The sequence below is a fragment of the Scyliorhinus torazame genome, chromosome 16, assembly GCF_047496885.1.
Source record: "Scyliorhinus torazame isolate Kashiwa2021f chromosome 16, sScyTor2.1, whole genome shotgun sequence".
Classification (NCBI taxonomy): domain Eukaryota; kingdom Metazoa; phylum Chordata; class Chondrichthyes; order Carcharhiniformes; family Scyliorhinidae; genus Scyliorhinus; species Scyliorhinus torazame.
In genome coordinates this window covers 21,693,212-21,710,019 of record NC_092722.1, presented here as the reverse complement: position 1 = coordinate 21,710,019, position 16,808 = coordinate 21,693,212, and positions in this window count along the sequence as shown.

Genomic DNA, 16,808 nt, shown 5'->3' with positions numbered 1-16,808 from the left:
AGAAGTAATCAGTCCGTGTCAGGAAAGTAATCGGAGAGTGTCGGGGGAGTAATCAGTCCGTGTCAGGAGTGTAATCGGAGAGTGTCGGGAGAGTGAGAGAGAGTAATCAGTCCGTGTCAGGAGAGTAATCGGAGAGTGTCGGGAGAGTGAGAGAGAGTAATCAGTCCGTGTCAGGAGAGTAATCGGAGAGTGTAGGGAGAGTGAGAGAGAGTAATCAGTCCATGTCAGGAGAGTAATCGGAGAGATTCGGGGGAGTAATCAGTCCGTGTCAGGGGAGTAATCGGAGAGTGTAGGGAGAGTGAGAGAGAGTAATCAGTCCATGTCAGGAGAGTAATCGGAGAGTGTCGGGAGAGTGAGAGAGAGAAATCAGTCCGTGTCAGGAGAGTAATCGGAGAGTGTCGGGAGAGTGAGAGAGAGTAATCAGTCCGTGTCAGGAGAGTAATCGGAGAGTGTAGGGAGAGTGAGAGAGAGTAATCAGTCCGTGTCAGGAGAGTAATCGGAGAGTGTCGGGGGAGTAATCAGTCCGTGTCAGGAGAGTAATCGGAGAGTGTCGGGAGAGTAATCAGTCCGTGTCAGGGGAGTAATCGGAGAGTGTCGGGAGAGTGTAGGGAGAGTAATCAGTCAGTGTCAGGAGAGTAATCGGAGAGTGTCAGGAGAGTGAGAGAGAGTAATCAGTCCGTGTCAGGAGAGTAATCGGAGAGTGTCGGGAGAGTGAGAGAGAGTAATCAGTCCGTGTCAGGAGTGTAATCGGAGAGTGTAGGGAGAGTGAGAGAGAGTAATCAGTCCGTGTCAGGAGAGTAATCGGAGAGTGTCAGGAGAGTGAGAGAGAGTAATCAGTCCGTGTCAGGAGTGTAATCGGAGAGTGTAGGGAGAGTGAGAGAGAGTAATCAGTCCGTGTCAGGAGAGGAATCGGAGAGTGTCGGGAGAGTGAGAGAGAGTAATCAGTCCGTGTCAGGGGAGTAATCGGAGAGTGTAGGGAGAGTAATCACTCCGTGTCAGGGGAGTAATCGGAGAGTGTAGGGAGAGTGAGAGAGAGTAATCAGTCAGTGTATAATCGGAGAGTGTCGGGAGAGTGTAGGGAGAGTAATCAGTCCGTGTCAGGGGAGTAATCGGAGAGTGGAGGGAGAGTGAGAGAGAGTAATCAGTCCGTGTGAGGAGAGTAATCGGAGAGTGTAGGGAGCGTGAGAGAGAGTAATCAGTCCGTGTCAGGGGAGTAATCGGAGAGTGTCGGGAGAGTGAGAGACAGTAATCAGTCCATGTCAGGGGAGTAATCGGAGAGTGTAGGGAGAGTAATCAGTCCGTGTCAGGGGAGTAATCGGAGAGTGTAGGGAGAGTGAGAGAGAGTAATCAGTCCCTGTCAGGAGAGTAATCGGAGAGTGTCGGGAGAGTGAGAGAGAGTAATCAGTCAGTGTCAGGGGAGTAATCGGAGAGTGTCGGGAGAGTGAGAGAGAGTAATCAGTCCGTGTCAGGAGTGTAATCGGAGAGTGTCGGGAGAGTGAGAGAGAGTAATCAGTCCGTGTCAGGAGAGTAATCGGAGAGTGTAGGGAGAGTGAGAGAGAGTAATCAGTCCGTGTCAGGAGAGTAATCGGAGAGTGTAGGGAGAGTGAGAGAGAGTAATCAGTCCGTGTCAGGAGAGCAATCGGAGAGTGTCGGGGGAGTAATCAGTCCGTGTCAGGAGAGTAATCGGAGAGTGTCGGGAGAGTAATCAGTCCTTGTCAGGGGAGTAATCGGAGAGTGTCGGGAGAGTGTAGGGAGAGTAATCAGTCAGTGTCGGGAGAGTAATCGGAGAGTGTCAGGAGAGTGGGAGAGAGTAATCAGTCCGTGTCAGGAGAGTAATCGGAGAGTGTCAGGAGAGTGAGAGAGAGTAATCAGTCTGTGTCAGGAGTGTAATCGGAGAGTGTCGGAAGAGTGAGAGAGAGTAATCAGTCCGTGTCAGGAGAGTAATCGGAGAGTGTAGGGAGAGTGAGAGAGAGTAATCAGTCCATGTCAGGAGAGTAATCGGAGAGTGTCGGGAGAGTGAGAGAGAGTAATCAGTCCGTGTCATGAGAGTAATCGGAGAGTGTCGGGAGAGTGAGAGAGAGTAATCAGTCCGTGTCAGGAGTGTAATCGGAGAGTGTGGGGAGCGTGAGAGAGAGTAATCAGTCCATGTCAGGGGAGTAATCGGAGAGTGTCGGGAGAGTGAGAGAGAGTAATCAGTCCGTGTCAGGGGAGTAATCGGAGAGTGTAGGGAGAGTAATCAGTCCGTGTCAGGGGAGTAATCGGAGAGTGTAGGGAGAGTGAGAGAGAGTAATCAGTCCGTGTCAGGAGTGTATTCGGAGAGTGTCGGGAGAGTGTAGGGAGAGTAATCAGTCCGTGTCAGGGGAGTAATCGGAGAGTGTAGGGAGAGTGAGAGAGAGTAATCAGTCCGTGTCAGGAGAGTAATCGGAGAGTGTCGGGGGAGTAATCAGACTGTGTCAGGAGAGTAATCGGAGAGTGTAGGGAGAGTAATCAGTCCGTGTCAGGAGAGTAATCGGAGAGTGTCAGGAGAGTGAGAGAGAGTAATCAGTCCGTGTCAGGAGTGTAATCGGAGAGTGTAGGGAGCGTGAGAGAGAGTAATCAGTCCGTGTCAGGGGAGTAATCGGAGAGTGTCGGGAGAGTGAGAGAGAGTAATCAGTCCGTGTCAGGGGAGTAATCGGAGAGTGTAGGGAGAGTAATCAGTCCGTGTCAGGAAAGTAATCGGAGAGTGTAGGGAGAGTGAGAGAGAGTAATCAGTCCGTGTCAGGAGAGTAATCGGAGAGTGTCGGGAGAGTGTAGGGAGAGTAATCAGTCCGTGTCAGGAGTGTATTCGGAGAGTGTCGGGAGAGTGTAGGGAGAGTAATCAGTCCGTGTCAGGGGAGTAATCGGAGAGTGTAGGGAGAGTGAGAGAGAGTAATCAGTCCGTGTCAGGAGAGTAATCGGAGAGTGTCGGGGGAGTAATCAGTCTGTGTCAGGAGAGTAATCGGAGACTGTAGGGAGAGTAATCAGTCCGTGTCAGGAGAGTAATCGGAGAGTGTTGGGAGAGTGAGAGAGAGTAATCAGTCCGTGTCAGGAGAGTAATCGGAGAGTGAGAGAGAGGAATCAGACCGTGTCAGGAGTGTAATCGGAGAGTGAAGGGAGAGTGAGAGAGAGTAATCAGTCCGTGTCAGGAGAGTAATCGGAGAGTGTCGGGAGAGTAATCGGAGAGTGTAGGGAGAGTAATCAGTCCGTGTCAGGGGAGTAATCGGAGAGTGTAGGGAGAGTAATCAGTCCGTGTCAGGGGAGTAATCGGAGAGTGCCGGGAGAGTGAGAGAGAGTAATCAGTCAGTGTCAGGAGAATAATCGGAGAGTGTCGGGACAGTGACAGAGAGTAATCAGTCCGTGTCAGGAGAGTAAACGGAAAGTGTCGGGGGAGTGAGAGAGAGTAATCAGTCCGTGTCAGGGGAGTAATCGGAGAGTGTCGGGAAAGTGAGAGAGAGTAATCAGTCCGTGTCAGGAGTGTAATCGGAGAGTGTCGGGAGAGTAATCAGTCCGCGTCAGGAGAGTAATCGGAGAGTGTCGGGAGAGTGAGAGAGAGTAATCAGTCCGTGTCAGGAGAGTAATCGGAGAGTGTCGGGAGAGTAATCAGTCCGTGCCAGGAGTGTCATCGGAGAGTATCGGGAGAGTGAGAGAGAGTAATCAGTCCGTGTCAGGAGAGTAATCCGAGAGTGTCAGGAGAGTAATCGGAGAGTGTAGTGAGAGTAATCAGTCAGTGTCAGGAGTGTAATCGGAAAGTGTCGGGGGAGTAATCAGTCCGTGTCAGGAGTGTCATCGGAGAGTGTCGGGAGAGTGAGAGAGAGTAATCAGTCCGTGTCAGGAGAGTAATAGGAGAGTGTAGGGTGAGTGAGAGAGAGTAATCAGTCCGTGTCAGGAGAGTAATCGGAGAGAGTCGGGGGAGTAATCAGTCCGTGTCAGGAGAGTAATCGGAGAGTGTAGGGAGAGTGAGAGAGAGTAATCAGTCCGTGTCAGGAGAGTAATCGGAGAGTGTCGGGGGAGTAATCAGTCCGTGTCAGGAGAGTAATCGGAGAGTGTCGGGAGAGTAATCAGTCCTTGTCAGGGGAGTAATCGGAGAGTGTCGGGAGAGTGTAGGGAGAGTAATCAGTCAGTGTCGGGAGAGTAATCGGAGAGTGTCAGGAGAGTGGGAGAGAGTAATCAGTCCGTGTCAGGAGAGTAATCGGAGAGTGTCAGGAGAGTGAGAGAGAGTAATCAGTCTGTGTCAGGAGTGTAATCGGAGAGTGTCGGGAGAGTGAGAGAGAGTAATCAGTCCGTGTCAGGAGAGTAATCGGAGAGTGTAGGGAGAGTGAGAGAGAGTAATCAGTCCGTGTCAGGAGAGTAATCGGAGAGTGTCGGGAGAGTGAGAAAGAGTAATCAGTCCGTGTCATGAGAGTAATCGGAGAGTGTCGGGAGAGTGAGAGAGAGTAATCAGTCCGTGTCAGGAGTGTAATCGGAGAGTGTGGGGAGCGTGAGAGAGAGTAATCAGTCCATGTCAGGGGAGTAATCGAAGAGTGTCGGGAGAGTGAGAGAGAGTAATCAGTCCGTGTCAGGGGAGTAATCGGAGAGTGTAGGGAGAGTAATCAGTCCGTGTCAGGGGAGTAATCGGAGAGTGTAGGGAGAGTGAGAGAGAGTAATCAGTCCGTGTCAGGAGTGTATTCGGAGAGTGTCGGGAGAGTGTAGGGAGAGTAATCAGTCCGTGTCAGGGGAGTAATCGGAGAGTGTAGGGAGAGTGAGAGAGAGGAATCAGTCCGTGTCAGGAGAGTAATCGGAGAGTGTCGGGGGAGTAATCAGACTGTGTCAGGAGAGTAATCGGAGAGTGTAGGGAGAGTAATCAGTCCGTGTCAGGAGAGTAATCGGAGAGTGTCAGGAGAGTGAGAGAGAGTAATCAGTCCGTGTCAGGAGTGTAATCGGAGAGTGTAGGGAGCGTGAGAGAGAGTAATCAGTCCGTGTCAGGGGAGTAATCGGAGAGTGTCGGGAGAGTGAGAGAGAGTAATCAGTCCGTGTCAGGGGAGTAATCGGAGAGTGTAGGGAGAGTAATCAGTCCGTGTCAGGAAAGTAATCGGAGAGTGTAGGGAGAGTGAGAGAGAGTAATCAGTCCGTGTCAGGAGAGTAATCGGAGAGTGTCGGGAGAGTGTAGGGAGAGTAATCAGTCCGTGTCAGGAGTGTATTCGGAGAGTGTCGGGAGAGTGTAGGGAGAGTAATCAGTCCGTGTCAGGGGAGTAATCGGAGAGTGTAGGGAGAGTGAGAGAGAGTAATCAGTCCGTGTCAGGAGAGTAATCGGAGAGTGTCGGGGGAGTAATCAGTCTGTGTCAGGAGAGTAATCGGAGGCTGTAGGGAGAGTAATCAGTCCGTGTCAGGAGAGTAATCGGAGAGTGTTGGGAGAGTGAGAGAGAGTAATCAGTCCGTGTCAGGAGAGTTATCGGAGAGTGAGAGAGAGTAATCAGACCGTGTCAGGAGTGTAATCGGAGAGTGAAGGGAGAGTGAGAGAGAGTAATCAGTCCGTGTCAGGAGAGTAATCGGAGAGTGTCGGGAGAGTAATCGGAGAGTGTAGGGAGAGTAATCAGTCCGTGTCAGGGGAGTAATCGGAGAGTGTAGGGAGAGTAATCAGTCCGTGTCACGGGAGTAATCGGAGAGTGCCGGGAGAGTGAGAGAGAGTAATCAGTCAGTGTCAGGAGAGTAATCGGAGAGTGTCGGGACAGTGACAGAGAGTAATCAGTCCATGTCAGGAGAGTAAACGGAAAGTGTCGGGGGAGTGAGAGAGAGTAATCAGTCCGTGTCAGGGGAGTAATCGGAGAGTGTCGGGAGAGTGAGAGATAGTAATTAGTCCGTGTCAGGAGTGTAATCGGAGAGTGTCGGGAGAGTAATCAGTCCGCGTCAGGAGAGTAATCGGAGAGTGTCGGGAGAGTGAGAGAGAGTAATCAGTCCGTGTCAGGAGAGTAATCGGAGAGTGTCGGGAGAGTAATCAGTCCGTGTCAGGAGTGTCATCGGAGAGTGTCGGGAGAGTGAGAGAGAGTAATCAGTCCGTGTCAGGAGAGTAATCGGAGAGTGTAGGGTGAGTGAGAGAGAGTAATCAGTCCGTGTCAGGAGAGTAATCGGAGAGTGTCGGGGGAGTAATCAGTCCGTGTCAGGAGAGTAATCGGAGAGTGTTGGGAGAGTGAGAGAGAGTAATCAGTCCGTGTCAGGAGAGTAATCCGAGAGTGTCGGGAGAGTAATCGGAGAGTGTAGTGAGAGTAATCAGTCAGTGTCAGGAGTGTAATCGGAGAGTGTAGGGAGAGTAATCAGTCCGTGTCAGGGGAGTAATCGGAGAGTGCCGGGAGAGTGAGAGAGAGTAATCAGTGAGTGTCAGGAGAGTAATCGGAGAGTGTCGGGAGAGTGAGAGAGAGTAATCAGTCCGTGTCAGGGGAGTAATCGGAGAGTGTAGGGAGAGTGAGAGAGAGTAACCGGTCCGTGTCAGGAGAGTAATCGGAGAGTGTCGGGAGAGTGAGAGAGAGTAATCAGTCCGTGTCAGGAGTGTAATCGGAGAGTGTCGGGAGAGTAAGCAGTCCGTGTCAGGACTGTAATCGGAGAGTGTCGGGAGAGTAATCAGTCCGTGTCAGGAGAGTAATCGGAGAGTGTCGGGAGAGTAATCAGTCCGTGTCAGGAGAGTAATCGGAGAGTGTCGGGAGAGTGAGAGTAATCAGTCAGTGTCAGGAGAGTAATCGGAGAGTGTCGGGAGAGTGAGAGAGAGTAATCAGTCCGTGTCGGGAGAGTAATCGGAGCGTGTCGGGGGAGTAATCAGTCAGTGTCAGGGGAGTAATCAGAGAGTGTCGGGGGAGTAATCAGTCCGTGTCAGGAGAGTAATCGGAGAGTGTCGGGAGAGTGAGAGAGAGTAATCAGTCAGTGTCAGGAGTGTAATCGGAGAGTGTAGGGAGAGTAATCAGTCCATGTCAGGAGAGTAATCGGAGAGTGTCGGGAGAGTGAGAGAGAGTAATCAGTCCGTGTCAGGAGTGTAATCGGAGAGTGTCGGGAGAGTAAGCAGTCCGTGTCAGGAGTGTAATCGGAGAGTGTCGGGAGAGTGAGAGAGAGTAATCAGTCCGTGTCAGGAGAGTAATCGGAGAGTGTCGGGAGAGTGAGAGAGAGTAATCAGTCAGTGTCAGGGGAGTAATCGGAGAGTGTCGGGAGAGTAATCAGTCCGTGTCAGGAGTGTAATCGGAGAGTGTCGGGAGAGTAATCAGTCCGTGTCAGGAGAGTAATCGGAGAGTGTCGGGAGAGTGAGAGTAATCAGTCCGTGTCAGGAGAGTAACCGGAGAGTGTCGGGAGAGTGAGAGAGAGTAATCAGTCCGTGTCAGGAAAGTAATCGGAGAGTGTCAGGGGAGTAATCAGTCCGTGTCAGGAGTGTAATCGGAGAGTGTCGGGAGAGTGAGAGAGAGTAATCAGTCCGTGTCAGGAGAGTAAAAGGAGAGTGTCGGGAGAGTGAGAGAGAGTAATCAGTCCGTGTCAGGAGTGTAATCGGAGAGTGTCGGGAGACTGAGAGAGAGTAATCAGTCCGTGTCAGGAGAGAAATCGGAGAGTGTAGGGAGAGTGAGAGAGAGTAATCAGTCCGTGTCAGGAGAGTAATCGGAGAGTGTCGGGGGAGTAATCAGTCTGTGTCAGGAGAGTAATCGGAGAGTGTCGGGAGAGTAATCAGTACGTGTCAGGGGAGTAATCGGAGAGTGTCGGGAGAGTGTAGGGAGAGTAATCAGTCAGTGTCAGGAGAGTAATCGGAGAGTGTCAGGAGAGTGAGAGAGAGTAATCAGTCCGTGTCAGGAGAGTAATCGGAGAGTGTCGGGAGAGTGAGAGAGAGTAATCAGTCCGTGTCAGGCGTGTAATCGGAGAGTGTCGGGAGAGTGAGAGAGAGTAATCAGTCCGTGTCAGGAGAGTAATCGGAGAGTGTCGGGGGAGTAATCAGTCTGTGTCAGGAGAGTAATCGGAGACTGTAGGGAGAGTAATCAGTCCATGTCAGGAGAGTAATCGGAGAGTGTTGGGAGAGTGAGAGAGAGTAATCAGTCCGTGTCAGGAGAGTAATCGGAGAGTGAGAGAGAGTAATCAGACCGTGTCAGGAGTGTAATCGGAGAGTGAAGGGAGAGTGAGAGAGAGTAATCAGTCAGTGTCAGGAGAGTAATCGGAGAGTGTCGGGAGAGTAATCGGAGAGTGTAGGGAGAGTAATCAGTCCGTGTCAGGGGAGTAATCGGAGAGTGCCGGGAGAGTGAGAGAGAGTAATCAGTCAGTGTCAGGAGAGAAATCGGAGAGTGTCGGGACAGTGACAGAGAGTAATCAGTCCATGTCAGGAGAGTAAACGGAAAGTGTCGGGGGAGTGAGAGAGAGTAATCAGTCCGTGTCAGGGGAGTAATCGGAGAGTGTCGGGAGAGTGAGAGAGAGTAATCAGTCCGTGTCAGGAGTGTAATCGGAGAGTGTCGGGAGAGTAATCAGTCCGCGTCAGGAGAGTAATCGGAGAGTGTCGGGAGAGTGAGAGAGAGTAATCAGTCCGTGTCAGGAGAGTAATCGGAGAGTGTAGGGAGAGTAATCAGTGCGTGTCAGGAGAGTAATCGGAGAGTGTCGGGAGAGTGAGAGAGAGTAATCAGTCCGTGACAGGGGAGTAATCGGAGAGTGTCAGGAGAGTGAGAGAGAGTAATCAGTCCGTGTCAGGAGTGTAATCGGAGAGTGTCGGGAGAGTGAGAGAGAGTAATCAGTCCGTGTCAGGGGAGTAATCGGAGAGTGTAGGGAGAGTAATCAGTCCGTGTCAGGGGAGTAATCGGAGAGTGTCGGGAGAGTGAGAGAGAGTAATCAGTCCGTGTCAGGAGTGTAATCGGAGAGTGTAGGGAGAGTAATCAGTACGTGTCAGGAGGGTAATCGGAGAGTGTTGGGAGAGTAATCAGTCCGTGTCAGGAGAGTAATCGGAGAGTGTAGGGAGAGTAATCAGTCCGTGTCAGGAGAGTAATCGGAGAGTGTTGGGAGAGTAATCAGTCCGTGTCAGGGGAGTAATCGGAGAGTGTCGGGAGAGTGAGAGAGAGTAATCAGTCCGTGCCAGGGGAGTAATCGGAGAGTGTCGGGAGAGTAATCAGTCAGTGTCAGGGGAGTAATCGGAGTGTGTCGGGACAGTGAGAGAGAGTAATCAGACAGTGTCAGGGGAGTAATCGGAGAGTGTCGGGAGAGTAATCAGTCAGTGTCAGGGGAGTAATCGGAGTGTGTCGGGAGAGTAATCAGTCAGTGTCAGGGGAGTAATCGGAGTGTGTCGGGACAGTGAGAGAGAGTAATCAGACAGTGTCAGGGGAGTAATCGGAGCATGTCGGGAGAGTGAGAGAGTAATCAGTCCGTGTCAGGGGATTAATCGGAGAGTGTCGGGAGAGTAATCGGAAAGTGTCGGGAGAGTGAGAGAGAGTAATCAGTCCGTGTCAGGGGAGTAATCGGAGAGTGTCGGGAGAGTAAACGGAGAGTGTCGGGAGAGTAATCAGTCCGTGTCGGGGAGTAATCGGAGAGTGTCGGGGGAGTGTCGGGGGAGTAATCAGTCCGTGTCAGGAGTGTAATCGGAGATTGTCGGGAGAGTGAGAGAGCGTAATCAGTCCGTGTCAGGAGAGTAATCGGAGAGTGTCGGGAGTGTAATCATTCCGTGTCAGGAGAGTAATCGGAGAGTGTCGGGAGTGTAATCAGTCCGTGTCAGGAGAGTAATCGGAGAGTGTCAGGAGAGTGAGAGAGAGTAATCAGTCAGTGTCAGGAGTGTAATCGGAGAGTGTAGGGAGAGTAATCAGTCCGTGTCAGGAGCGTAATCGGAGAGTGTCGGGAGAGTGAGAGAGAGTAATCAGTCCGTGTCAGGGGAGTAATCGGAGAGTGTCGGGGGAGTAATCAGTCAGTGTCAGGAGAGTAATCGGAGAGTGAGAGAGAGTAATCAGTCCGTGTCAGGATTGTAATCGGAGAGTGAGAGAGAGTAATCAGTCCGTGTCAGGAGTGTAATCGGAGAGTGTCGGGAGAGTGAGAGAGAGTAATCAGTCAGTGTCTGGAGAGTAATCGGAGAGTGAGAGAGATTAATCAGTCCGTGTCAGGAGTGTAATCGGAGAGTGTAGGGAGAGTAATCAATCCGTGTCAGGAGTGTAATCGGAGAGTGTCGGGAGAGTAAGGGAGAGTAATCAGTCCGTGTCAGGGGAGTAATCGGAGAGTGTCGGGAGAGTGAGAGAGAGTAATTAGTCCGTGTCATGGGAGTAATCGGAGAATGTCGGGGGAGTAATCAGTCAGTGTCAGGGGAGTAATCGGAGAGTGTCGGGAGAGTATTCAGTCTGTGTCAGGAGAGTAATCGGAGAGTGTCGGGAGAGTGAGAGAGAGTAATCAGTCCGTGTCAGGAGAGTAATCGGAGAGTGTCAGGAGAGTATTCAGTCTGTGTCAGGAGAGTAATTGGAGAGTGTCGGGAGAGTGAGAGAGAGTAATCAGTCCGTGTCAGGTGTGCAATCGGAGAGTGTCGCCGGAGTAATCAGACAGTGTCAGGAGTATAATCGGAGAATGTCGGGAGAATGAGAGAGAGTAATCAGTCCGTGTCGGGGGAGTAATCAGTCCGTGTCAGTGGAGTAATCGGAGAGTGTCGGGGGAGTAATCAGTCAGTGTCAGGAGTGTAATCGGAGAGGGTCGGGAGTGTGAGAGAGAGTAATCAGTCCGTGTCAGGAGAGTAATCGGAGAGTGTCGGGAGAGAAATCAGTCCGTGTCAGGAGTGTAATCGGAGAGTGTCGGGAGAGTGAGAGAGAGTAATCAGTCCGTGTCAGGGGAGGAATCGGAGAGTGTCGGGGGAGTAATCAGACAGTGTCAGGAGTGTAATCGGAGTGTGTCGGGAGAGTGAGAGAGAGTAATCAGTCCGTGTCAGGAGAGTAATCGGAGAGTGTCGGGAGAGTGAGAGAGAGTAATCAGTCCGTGTCAGGGGAGTAATCGGAGAGTTTCAGGAGAGTGAGAGAGAGTAATCAGTCCGTGTCAGGAGTGTAATCGGAGAGTGTCGGGAGAGTGAGAGAGAGTAAACAGTCCGTGTCAGGGGAGTAATCGGAGAGTGTCGGGAGAGTAATCAGTCCGTGTCAGGGGAGTAATCGGAGAGTGTCGGGAGAGTGAGAGAGAGTAATCAGTCCGTGTCAGGAGTGTAATCGGAGAGTGTAGGGAGAGTAATCAGTGCGTTTCAGGAGTGTAATCGGAGAGTGTTGGGAGAGTAATCAGTCCGTGTCAGGAGAGTAATCGGAGAGTGTAGGGAGAGTAATCAGTCCGTGTCAGGAGAGTAATCGGAGAGTGTTGGGAGAGTAATCAGTCCGTGTCAGGGGAGTAATCGGAGAGTGTCGGGAGAGTGAGAGAGAGTAATCAGTCCGTGCCAGGGGAGTAATCGGAGAGTGTAGGGAGAGTAATCAGTCAGTGTCAGGGGAGTAATCGGAGAGTGTCAGGAGAGTGAGAGAGAGTAATCAGTCAGTGTCAGGGGAGTAATCGGAGTGTGTCGGGAGAGTGAGAGAGAGTAATCAGACAGTGTCGGGGAGTAATCGGAGCGTGTCGGGAGAGTGAGAGAGAGTAATCAGTCCGTGTCAGGGGAGTAATCGGAGAGTGTCGGGAGAGTAATCGGAGAGTGTCGGGAGAGTGTAGGGAGAGTAATCAGTCCGTGTCAGGGGAGTAATCGGAGAGTGTCGGGAAAGTGAGAGAGAGTAATCAGTCCGTGTCAGGGGAGTAATCGGAGAGTGTCGGGAGAGTAATCGGAGAGTGTCGGGAGAGTAATCAGTCCGTGTCGGGGAGTAATCGGAGAGTGTCGGGAGAGTGTCGGGGGAGTAATCAGTCCGTGTCAGGAGTGTAATCAGAGATGGTCGGGAGAGTGAGAGAGAGTAATCAGTCCGTGTCAGGAGAGTAATTGGAGAGTGTCGGGGGAGTAATCAGTCCGTGTCAGGAGAGTAATCGGAGAGTGTCGGGAGAGTAATCAGTCCGTGTCAGGAGTGTAATCGGAGAGCGTCGGGAGAGTGAGAGAGAGTAATCAGTCAGTGTCAGGGGAGTATTCGGAGAGTGTCGGGAGAGTGAGAGAGAGTAATCAGTCCATGTCAGAAGAGTAATCGGAGATTGTCGGGAGAATGAGAGAGAGTAATCAGTCCGTGTCAGGGGAGTAATCGGACAGTGTCGGGGGAGTAATCAGTCAGTGTCAGCGGAGTAATCGGAGAGTGTCGGGAGAGTGAGAGAGAGTCATCAGTCCGTGTCAGGAGAGTAATCGGAGAGTGTCGGGAGAGTAATCAGAGACTGTCGGGAGAGTCAGAGAGAGTAATCAGTCCGTGTCAGGGGAGTAATCGGAGAGTGTCGGGAGAGTGAGAGAGAGTAATCAGTCCGTGTAAGGAGAGTAATCGGAGAGTGTCGGGAGAGTGAGAGAGAGTAATCAGTCCGTGTCAGGGGAGTAATCGGAGAGTGTCGGGGGAGTAATCAGTCAGTGTCAGGTGAGTTATTGGAGAGTGTCGGGAGAGTGAGAGAGAGCAATCAGTCCGTGTCAGGAGAGTAATCGGAGAGTGTCGGGAGAGTGAGAGAGAGTAATCAGTCCGTGTCAGGGGAGTAATCGGAGAGTGTCGGGAGAGTGAGAGAGAGTAATCAGTCCGGATCAGGAGAGTAATCGGAGAGTGTCGGGAGAATGTAGGGACAGTAATCAGTCCGCGTCAGGAGTGTAATCGGAGAGTGTCGGGAGAGTGAGATAGAGTAATCAGTCCGTGTCAGGAGAGTAATCGGAGAGTGTCGGGAGAGTAAGCGGAGAGTGTCGGGAGAGTAATCAGAGAGTGTCGGGAGAGTGAGAGAGAGTAATGAGACCGTGTCAGGGGAGTAATCGGAGAGTGTAGGGAGAGTAATCAGTCCGTGTCAGGGGAGTAATCGGTGAGTTTCGGGAGAGTGAGGGAGACTAATCAGACCGTGTCAGGGGAGTAATCGGAGAGTGTCGGGAGAGTGAGAGAGAGTAATCAGTCCGTGTCAGGAGAGTAATCGGAGAGAGTGGGAGAGTGAGAGTGAGTAATCAGTCCGTGTCAGGAGTGTAATCGGAGAGTGTCGGAAAAGTGAGAAAGAGTAATCAGTCCGTGTCAGGGGAGTAATCGTAGCGTGTCGAGGAGTGTCGGGGGAGTAATCAGTCGGTGTCAGGAGTGTAATCGGAGAGTGTCGGGAGAGTGAGAGAGAGTAATCGGTCCGTGTCAGGAGAGTAATCGGAGAGTGTCGGGAGAGTAATCAGTCCGTGTCAGGAGAGTAATCGGAGAGTGTCGGGAAAGTGAGAGAGAGTAATCAGTCCGTGTCAGGGGAGTAATCGGAGAGTGTCGGGGGAGTAATCAGTCAGTGTCAGGAGTGTAATCGGAGTGTGTCGGGACAGTGAGAGAGAGAGTAATCGGAGAGTGTCGGGAGAGTAATCGGAGAGTGTCGGGAGAGTAATCAGTCCGTGTCGGGGAGTAATCGGAGAGTGTCGGGAGAGTGTCGGGGGAGTAATCAGTCCGTGTCAGGAGTGTAATCAGAGATGGTCGGGAGAGTGAGAGAGAGTAATCAGTCCGTGTCAGGAGAGTAATCGGAGAGTTTCGGGAGAGTAATCAGTCCGTGTCAGGAGTGTAATCGGAGAGCGTCGGGAGAGTAATCAGTCCGTGTCAGGAGAGTAATCGGAGAGTGTCGGGAGAGTGAGAGAGAGTAATCAGTCAGTGTCAGGGGAGTATTCGGAGAGTGTCGGGAGAGTGAGAGAGAGTAATCAGTCCATGTCAGGAGAGTAATCGGAGATTGTCGGGAGAATGAGAGAGAGTAATCAGTCCGTGTCAGGGGAGTAATCGGACAGTGTCGGGGGAGTAATCAGTCAGTGTCAGGGGAGTAATCGGAGAGTGTCGGGAGATTGAGAGAGAGTAATCAGTCCGTGTCAGGAGAGTAATCGGAGAGTGTCGGGAGAGTAATCAGAGACTGTCGGGAGAGTCAGAGAGAGTAATCAGTGCGTGTCAGGGGAGTAATCGGAGAGTGTCGGGAGAGTGAGAGAGAGTAATCAGTCCGTGTAAGGAGAGTAATCGGAGAGTGTCGGGAGAGTGAGAGAGAGTAATCAGTCCGTGTCAGGGGAGTAATCGGAGAGTGTCGGGGGAGTAATCAGTCAGTGTCAGGTGAGTAATTGGAGAGTGTCGGGAGAGTGAGAGAGAGCAATCAGTCCGTGTCAGGAGAGTAATCGGAGAGTGTCGGGAGAGTGAGAGAGAGTAATCAGTCCGTGTCAGGGGAGTAATCGGAGAGTGTCGGGAGAGTGAGAGAGAGTAATCAGTCCGGATCAGGAGAGTAATCGGAGAGTGTCGGGAGAGTGTAGGGAGAGTAATCAGTCCGTGTCAGGAGTGTAATCGGAGAGTGTCGGGAGAGTGAGATAGAGTAATCAGTCCGTGTCAGGAGAGTAATCGGAGAGTGCCGGGAGAGTAAGCGGAGAGTGTCGGGAGAGTAATCAGAGAGTGTCGGGAGAGTGAGAGAGAGTAATGAGACCATGTCAGGGGAGTAATCGGAGAGTGTAGGGAGAGTAATCAGTCCGTCAGGGGAGTAATCGGTGAGTTTCGGGAGAGTGAGGGAGACTAATCAGACCGTGTCAGGGGAGTAATCGGAGAGTGTCGGGAGAGTGAGAGAGAGTAATCAGTCCGTGGCAGGAGAGTGATCGGAGAGTGTCGGGAGAGTGAGAGTGAGTAATCAGTCCGTGTCAGGAGTGTAATCGGAGAGTGTCGGAAAAATGAGAAAGAGTAATCAGTCCGTGTCAGGGGAGTAATCGTAGCGTGTCGGGGAGTGTCGGGGGAGTAATCGGTCGGTGTCAGGAGTGTAATCGGAGAGTGTCGGGAGAGTGAGAGAGAGTAATCGGTCCGTGTCAGGAGAGTAATCGGAGAGTGTCGGGAGAGTAATCAGTCCGTGTCAGGAGAGTAATCGGAGAGTGTCGGGAGAGTGAGAGAGAGTAATTAGTCCGTGTCAGGGGAGTAATCGGAGAGTGTAGGGAGAGTAATCAGTCCGTGTCAGGAGAGTAAACGGAAAGTGTCGGGGGAGTGAGAGAGAGTAATCAGTCCGTGTCAGGGGAGTAATCGGAGAGTGTCGGGAGAGTGAGAGAGAGTAATCAGTCCGTGTAAGGAGTGTAATCGGAGAGTGTCGGGAGAGTAATCAGTCCGCGTCAGGAGAGTAATCGGAGAGTGTCGGGAGAGTGAGAGAGAGTAATCAGTCCGTGTCAGGAGAGTAATCGGAGAGTGTCGGGAGAGTAATCAGTCCGTGTCAGGAGTGTCATCGGAGAGTGTCGGGAGAGTGAGAGAGAGTAATCAGTCCGTGTCAGGAGAGTAATCGGAGAGTGTAGGGTGAGTGAGAGAGAGCAATCAGTCTGTGTCAGGAGAGTAATCGGAGAGTGTCGGGGGAGTAATCAGTCCGTGTCAGGAGAGTAATCGGAGAGTGTTGGGAGAGTGAGAGAGAGTAATCAGTCCGTGTCAGGAAAGTAATCCGAGAGTGTCGGGAGAGTAATCGGAGAGTGTAGTGAGAGTAATCAGTCAGTGTCAGGAGTGTAATCGGAGAGTGTCGGGGGAGTAATCAGTCCGTGTCAGGAGTGTCATCGGAGAGTGTCGGGAGAGTGAGAGAGAGTAATCAGTCCGTGTCAGGAGAGTAATCGGAGAGTGTAGGGTGAGTGAGAGAGAGTAATCAGTCCGTGTCAGGAGAGTAATCGGAGAGTGTCGGGGGAGTAATCAGTCCGTGTCAGGAGAGTAATCGGAGAGTGTAGGGAGAGTGAGAGAGAGTAATCAGTCCGTGTCAGGAGAGTAATCGGAGAGTGTCGGGGGAGTAATCAGTCCGTGTCAGGAGAGTAATCGGAGAGTGTCGGGAGAGTAATCAGTCCTTGTCAGGGGAGTAATCGGAGAGTGTCGGGAGAGTGTAGGGAGAGTAATCAGTCAGTGTCGGGAGAGTAATCGGAGAGTGTCAGGAGAGTGGGAGAGAGTAATCAGTCCGTGTCAGGAGAGTAATCGGAGAGTGTCAGGAGAGTGAGAGAGAGTAATCAGTCTGTGTCAGGAGTGTAATCGGAGAGGGTCGGGAGAGTGAGAGAGAGTACTCAGTCCGTGTCAGGAGAGTAATCGGAGAGTGTAGGGAGAGTGAGAGAGAGTAATCAGTCCGTGTCAGGAGAGTAATCGGAGAGTGTCGGGAGAGTGAGAGAGAGTAATCAGTCCGTGTCATGAGAGTAATCGGAGAGTGTCGGGAGAGTGAGAGAGAGTAATCAGTCCGTGTCAGGAGTGTAATCGGAGAGTGTGGGGAGCGTGAGAGAGAGTAATCAGTCCATGTCAGGGGAGTGATCGAAGAGTGTCGGGAGAGTGAGAGAGAGTAATCAGTCCGTGTCAGGGGAGTAATCGGAGAATGTAGGGAGAGTAATCAGTCCGTGTCAGGGGAGTAATCGGAGAGTGTAGGGAGAGTGAGAGAGAGTAATCAGTCCGTGTCAGGAGAGTAATCGGAGAGTGTAGGGTGAGTGAGAGAGAGTAATCAGTCCGTGTCAGGAGAGTAATCGGAGAGTGTCGGGGGAGTAATCAGTCCGTGTCAGGAGAGTAATCGGAGAGTGTAGGGAGAGTGAGAGAGAGTAATCAGTCCGTGTCAGGAGAGTAATCGGAGAGTGTCGGGGGAGTAATCAGTCCGTGTCAGGAGAGTAATCGGAGAGTGTCGGGAGAGTAATCAGTCCTTGTCAGGGGAGTAATCGGAGAGTGTCGGGAGAGTGTAGGGAGAGTAATCAGTCAGTGTCGGGAGAGTAATCGGAGAGTGTCAGGAGAGTGGGAGAGAGTAATCAGTCCGTGTCAGGAGAGTAATCG